Source organism: Parus major, chromosome 8 (genome assembly GCF_001522545.3).
Source record: "Parus major isolate Abel chromosome 8, Parus_major1.1, whole genome shotgun sequence".
NCBI classification, from domain to species: Eukaryota; Metazoa; Chordata; class Aves; order Passeriformes; family Paridae; genus Parus; species Parus major.
In genome coordinates, this window is record NC_031777.1 from 20,266,623 (window position 1) to 20,272,821 (window position 6,199).

Sequence of the window (6,199 nt, forward strand, 5' to 3'; positions counted from 1 at the left end):
CCCTCCGCGCCGGGGCCTGAGGGGCCGGGGCTGCGGCGGGATCCGGGCGGGCTCTGCCTGCGGGGCTGAGCGGTGCGAGGGGAATGGCTGGGAAAGGATGCGGGTTGGGGCAGGGTCAGCGTGCGGTGTGGAGAGCTGGCTCGAGGGTGGTGGTGACGGCATGAGGGAGACCCGTACAGGTTCATATACCAGCAGTTCATAGGCTTTTTTCCCCCTCATGACACCGCGACAGGCGCCGCGAGCTTTCGGGGACACCGGACAGAACCCAGAGACGCCAACTCTGACCGCGTGCAGTTTCCAGCGTGTTTCCATCCTGTGACGCCTTCACAGCCATGCCAATCTGCATCCTAAAAAGTGGCCGAGACTTGATTCGCGCTCGTCTGGTCCGAAGGCGTTTTCAGAACTTACGAGTCTAATTGTTTGGAACCATCTTCTTATTTCCAGCTTAATTTGATGCACGGCTGGTTAATAAACATTTGTTTCATGTGCTTGCATTATAATTTATCTCACCCAGGTCCTGCCTTGGTGTTCAAGCTACAGTGTATTTGTAGACTGCAATCATCTCCCTCTCAGCCATTACAGGGAAGACTGAACAAGTTTTTTCAGCATTTTCTTACTAGTCTGCCTGTCCCTGCACCTAATGTCACGGTAGTTCTTTTTGCTGTACTACTGTTCACATTTCCTCTCTTAAAGATGGGTGACCAGGAGCAGCTGCAAACTTGTGCTGTTGTACCTAGTGAGAATTCCCCATCTGGATACAGGCATTGCTGCATTTGCAGAGACAGGTCAGTGTCTCTTCTAGTGACTTTCTAGCCCTTCTGTGGTGGTACAGCATTCCTTTACCTTCCCCTACACTGTTAATGCACTACAACATTCTGATTTCCTCAGATTACACCTAATATTGTGCCAGTCCTCAAGGAAATTAATTTATAAAAATATCCACAAAGTACCTCAGTAGTAACCTGTGTGTCCTGATATGCTCCCTTCCCTCAGTCTTTGCTTTCATCTTGATCTTAACCACTCCTTCTCACATGAAATTCCTGTGCTTGTATCATACCACAGTTCCTAATTTGTCCCAAAGTTCAGAGCTGCTTCCCTTGAGTCCACGCAGGGCTTATAGCTTTATAGAAAGTTGTTGGTTTTTTTTTAACTGTCAAGTTAGCAGACATAATAAACTTTATTTTATCCTCTATTTCCTGTCCGTGTGCTGTGTTACTCTTTAACTGGATACTGCTAACACAAGACTGGCAAAGCCAAAGCATTCTGTGTCACTTTTACTCCCTTGCTAAATATAGGCATCAGCCTTGTTTATTAGTCTTCAGGTTTTTTGTGGTTTTTTTGTTCTCCTTTTATTTTGTAACATTACTCTAGTTTTAGTTGATTTGTGGTCCAAATCAGTGGAAACCTTGCTATGTAGTTTGTAATGGAGTTAGAGACCAGTGGATTCCTTCATACTCCCTAGTACTGGATTCTTTTCCACCTTGCATCCTGCATCTCACAGCTTTCTCCAAGCATTCCTTCTCTCCTCTGGATCCACCCTTGCTGGCAGGCTTGTCAGGCTCTAACAATGAGCCCAAATTGCACAGCCCAGCCTCTTCCTGCTATTGGAATTAATTTCCAGGTCACTCTCTTTTCTTCTGCTTTGAATGCAATTTATTTGTCCTCTCTTTGTCCTGGATTCCATTTCCCTGTTGTGTCTGCCACCTCCACCATTATTTCTGTGTGGTATTTGCACATTAGTTTTTCCTTTCTACTGCATCTTCTGCTTCTCTCCTTAATTCTCCAACATATCGAATAGATTTTACAATTTTATTTTTGCTCCATCAATTTGTTGTTCTTTTCATGCTCACAAGCTTTGATGGGTTCCCTTTGTCTGCATGTTGGCCTTTGTTTACTTCTCATGCTCAGCAGGTGTCTGGGCTCCCTGGTGTTCACCCTTCCCACAACATTTGAAGTGCTGCAGCAGCCTGGGCAGGAGCTCCAGCTGGAGCAAGGACCCTGCTCTGCAGGAGTGCCCTGGCTGCAGGGACATGGATTTGGTGCTGTGCTGTCCAAGGGGGTGATGCGGGGTCCCCTCCTAACCCTTGGGGACGGGCTTCCAACAAGGACTTGACTAATCTGCTACATGTTGTGGGTCTGTGTTTCTGCCTGCCAGCCTCTTTGGAAGCAGGGTAGCACAAGAACACATAGCAAAGAAAATCCCTCAAAAATAAGAGGGGTGGGGGAGACAAGTGATGTGACCTGTTGTGTATAGCCTGATTTTCCCAAAGTGTCTTGGGACAGAATTTTTTATAGATGGGTAATCTTCTGCTTCCTTCTTGAATCCTGCCCATCTGACCTGAAATCTGGGAGAGAGAAGTTGTTCGCTGTCACCCTGACTACAGTCTGGACCACCAGACCAGAGGTGACCCTGTCACATGCCTGCAGGACAGAGTCCTGCTTTCACTAGCCACTTCTGCAGCTGGCAAAGCCCTACAATTCATTAACTCTTCACCTGCAATTCAGGAAACAACTGTGCTTGGTCCCAGCAGCCTGGACTGCACCAGGTTCTAGTCTGAGAAAGCTTAGGCTCCTTCCTCCGTTTCATTCAAGTGAAACACACCATTTTCACTTGAGCTTTAGTCAAGTCCTTCTTAGCACAGGGGTCCAGCCAGATGGAGGTGGGTGGGAGCCTCTGCATTTCTCCTTTGCACTGTTCCCCCCACCAGGGCTTGTCTTCAGCTTTCTCCTTGCTCCTTGCAGAGCCAAGTACACCTCTCTTTCCCCTCATGGCTCTGCCCTAGTGCAAAAAGGAGGCGTGAGCTAATGCAACTTGCTGAAGGCACAAATACTGAAGCCATCCTCAGTGCAGACAATTACCAGACTATCAGATGGGAAGGTCTGTAAGAACTAAGCAATGGAAAAGGAATGAAGTTCATTGAGAGGTTATGACCTCAGGGATTAGTAATGATAATTTTTTATGCATGTAATGAGAGATGCTAGTGCAGTGTTGCACCTTTTCTGGTGCCAGTCTTGAAGACTGGCTTAGGCTCACCATGCAGCTGGGTGGGAAAAGGGAGGTTTCAGTCTTTTCAGGTGTCAAGTTTCTCTGTTTTCTGAGAATCTAGAAATTCTAAAAATCCTGGCTTTCTGGGGAACTAAAGTATCTTTTTGATCATGCCTGGTTTATATAGTAAATTTATATGCTCGTATTCAATGAATTTATAACTACAAATTTATTTTTTTAAATACCAATCAATTGAATGGTGAGAGTTTTATTTGGCAAAAACTTTAACATCTTTCAATTTGAAAAACCAAAAAGAAAACAAAAACTTCAAATTAATTCAGTGAAATGAAACACATGAACAACTGGCCCTGTAATTTTTCAGTAATGTATTTGATACACATAGTAAATTTACACATCTTACTACACTTGTGGAGTGAGAAGATGATTTACAGATCCTCCCATCCTTTTCTATTTAATCCTGAAAAACCAAAGATTTTGCATGTGACCAGATAAAAACACAATGTAATTTGCCTCTGTAATGTTGTTTTACCCTTCTGCCATTCCCTGAGGTAGGACTCTAAAGCACTATCAACCACAAATTATTGCTGCACACCTTCTCTGTGACTCCATGGGAGAAAAATGGTAAACTGATTATGCTCACAATCACAAAACATCCAAGAAATGCTCCTACAACACCTCTCTATACTGAGAGAATCAAAAAAGCTTTCATGGCCACTAAAAGTGGTGAGAGATGACATTACTTGGCACCTGAAGGCCCATTAAATGCCATCATGTTGCTCTGCAATTTCAATAAATGGAGGTGGGCAGGTAGGCCATGCCTGGGCATGTGCTGCTCAGGCTGATGTGTTGCCTCCTTCCAGGGCTAATGTCAAGATTAAGTGACTCACCTTGTGCAAAATTTTGTGTGTTATTTGTGCTGATTACATTATAGTGGCAGTAAAGGCAAATTACCCCATCACTGTTGCCCTCTCCCCTTAAGCCAAAAGAAATGTTTTCATTCCTGGAATTTGAGATCCTTTTAAGCCCCTCAAGCTACCAGCAAACAACCCACAACATTTCTGTAGCCAACAGGCATGAAATGACCCTGCTGAAACCCCAGTTGTAACATGACACTGTAGTTTTACATTAAAACATCACCTGCAAAAAGACATTCCGTGAGATGAAAGGGGCGGTGAAAGCATCACCTGGAAGCTTGCTGGCACTGTGGTGGTGCACTGGAGCTTTGAGAGCAGACTTTCACCCCAGTGTGCTTAATTGCTGGACTTTGCCTGCCAGCCCGAGTGGGCAGCACACATGACTGTTGTTTCCTGCTGGGATAAGAATTCTTAGTCAGCTGCATAGCAGCTTCTCCAGGGCTGGCATGAGTGTCAGCATCACCATGGCCTGGCAACATCACCCCAGCAATACAGGACACCCCGGGGTCCTCCACAGATGTGCCAGAAATCTCAGCCCACTCTGGACCTGTTAAAGCATTCTTAGTTGTTCCTGTGGCCTACAGGATAGTCCTATGGAATAATGGTGCTTGTTTCAAATCCATCAAATCATGTGGTGGTGGGAGGAAAAGAAGCAGAGCCATAGCCGCAACAAGGTGTCTAAGGATACCAGAATCCTGGAGAAGCCCATTCTTCAGTGTCTCTGCATGGCAGCAGGCATGGCAGAACCACCTCAAGGCCCAGTGGACTGGCAGGAGGCTGGAAAGGGTCAGGAGGTCTGAAGGTTTCAGCACTTGCGGCTCAACAGGAGTCCTCGGTTACTGTACAAGTATTGGTGACTGGCCACCTGCAGTGCACAGGAGCTCTGGGAGCTCCATCTCTTGTAGGGACCTGAAAACTGCCCCTTCTCAGGGACCTTTCAAGGCTCTCTCATGGCCATATGCTCCTGGAAGAGAGAAATGCATGTGATGAGAAAGTCATGGTCCTGATCATCCCCAGAGTCTCACCTTTCCATATGAAGTAACTTCATTTCATCATTGTGATTTAAAGCCCACAGGAGTTGATCATCTCTGGCAACCTGTTCCAGACTGCCTGGAGCCTGAGAGAGCAGCTTGGCAAAGCTGGGTGACTTCTTCACTCTGGCAGTTGGGATTGCAGTCAGATCTGGTGACTTGACACCCATATGTCCCACTCCACAACTGTGTCCAAGGGCTGTCCTCCCAAATGGTGGAACAGTGGGGCCATGCAGCTCTATGGAGTGAGCAAAGGTAGAAGAAAAAAGCCTCCCAAATGCTCCAGGCTGTGCTGGGGACTTTGCTGAGAAGACTTTGCCCTGACCTGAAGTGGCCACAGAGTCCTTAGCAGAGGCTGCCCAGGGCAGGGGTCCCAGGTGCTGCACCTTGGCCATGAGGCAGTGGGGTGTGAGCTGCCAGGCATCAGGCTGAGCACGCTGCTGGTCACTCCACAGGGACTAAGCCATAGAAAGGATATTGTCAGAGCAAAGGATTGTTCTGGGAGAACAGGCTGCACAAAGAGGAATTGTTTGCCATGAAATGAGGCCGTGTTTAGCTCCAGCCAGGGCTGGGCTTTGCCTGCCTGTCTGGGTTGCAGGCTGGCAGGGGATACTGTCCTCTGTGGCCTGCCTGGCATCTTCTCTGCTGCTTCTGAGGTTGTCCACTGGCACAGTCAGCAGCACAAGTACATGCCCTGAGACCCATGGTGGGTATGGAGAAAAAGGAAATGAAGGGATAAGAAAACTTGTGGCAGGTCTGCCACAGCCTCCTGCACCTGCCTGGCAGGTCCAAGGGGCACAGGGGAAGTGGAGAGTACTAGTGGGGCATCTCCTGTGGTGAGAGGCTGGATGCACTGCTTCTCCCAGTGACAGGTATATACTCACCTCTCCAAAAGGTGTTGTTGATGGCCTTACTAAAAGTGTGTGAGGGGACAAGCATCTTGTAACTGAGCTCTAGCAAGACACAGCAGAGAGCACAGGACACAAAAAAAGCAAAGGGAGAGGGAGCTGCACGCTCAAAATGTGGGTTGGAACACTCCTATACTTTCCTATTGGTTTAACACCCCGTATGAGTGAATACGAACATTTAAGAACAATGATAGATACACCCACAGAAGTATTTTGTGAGTCATTACTTCCTCGGCAGCTGCAGTGGGGCTTCCGCAGCCCGGGGTTGCCCGGCTCCTCCTGCCCCTGTCCCGGAGCTGCCCGGCTCCTCCTGCCCCTGTCCCGGAGCTGCCCGGCTCC

At 47.6% G+C, this 6,199-nt stretch overlaps 1 long non-coding RNA gene across 1 annotated transcript; it reads left to right on the forward strand.

Annotated features, from left to right (window-relative positions):
* The first annotated feature begins 22 nt into the window (after window positions 1-22).
* On the forward strand, window positions 23-1,192 carry LOC117244782. Its single transcript, XR_004498515.1, has 2 exons — window positions 23-72; window positions 233-1,192. It is a non-coding gene; the product is annotated as an uncharacterized LOC117244782 (long non-coding RNA).
* Window positions 1,193-6,199: the final 5,007 nt, after the last annotated feature.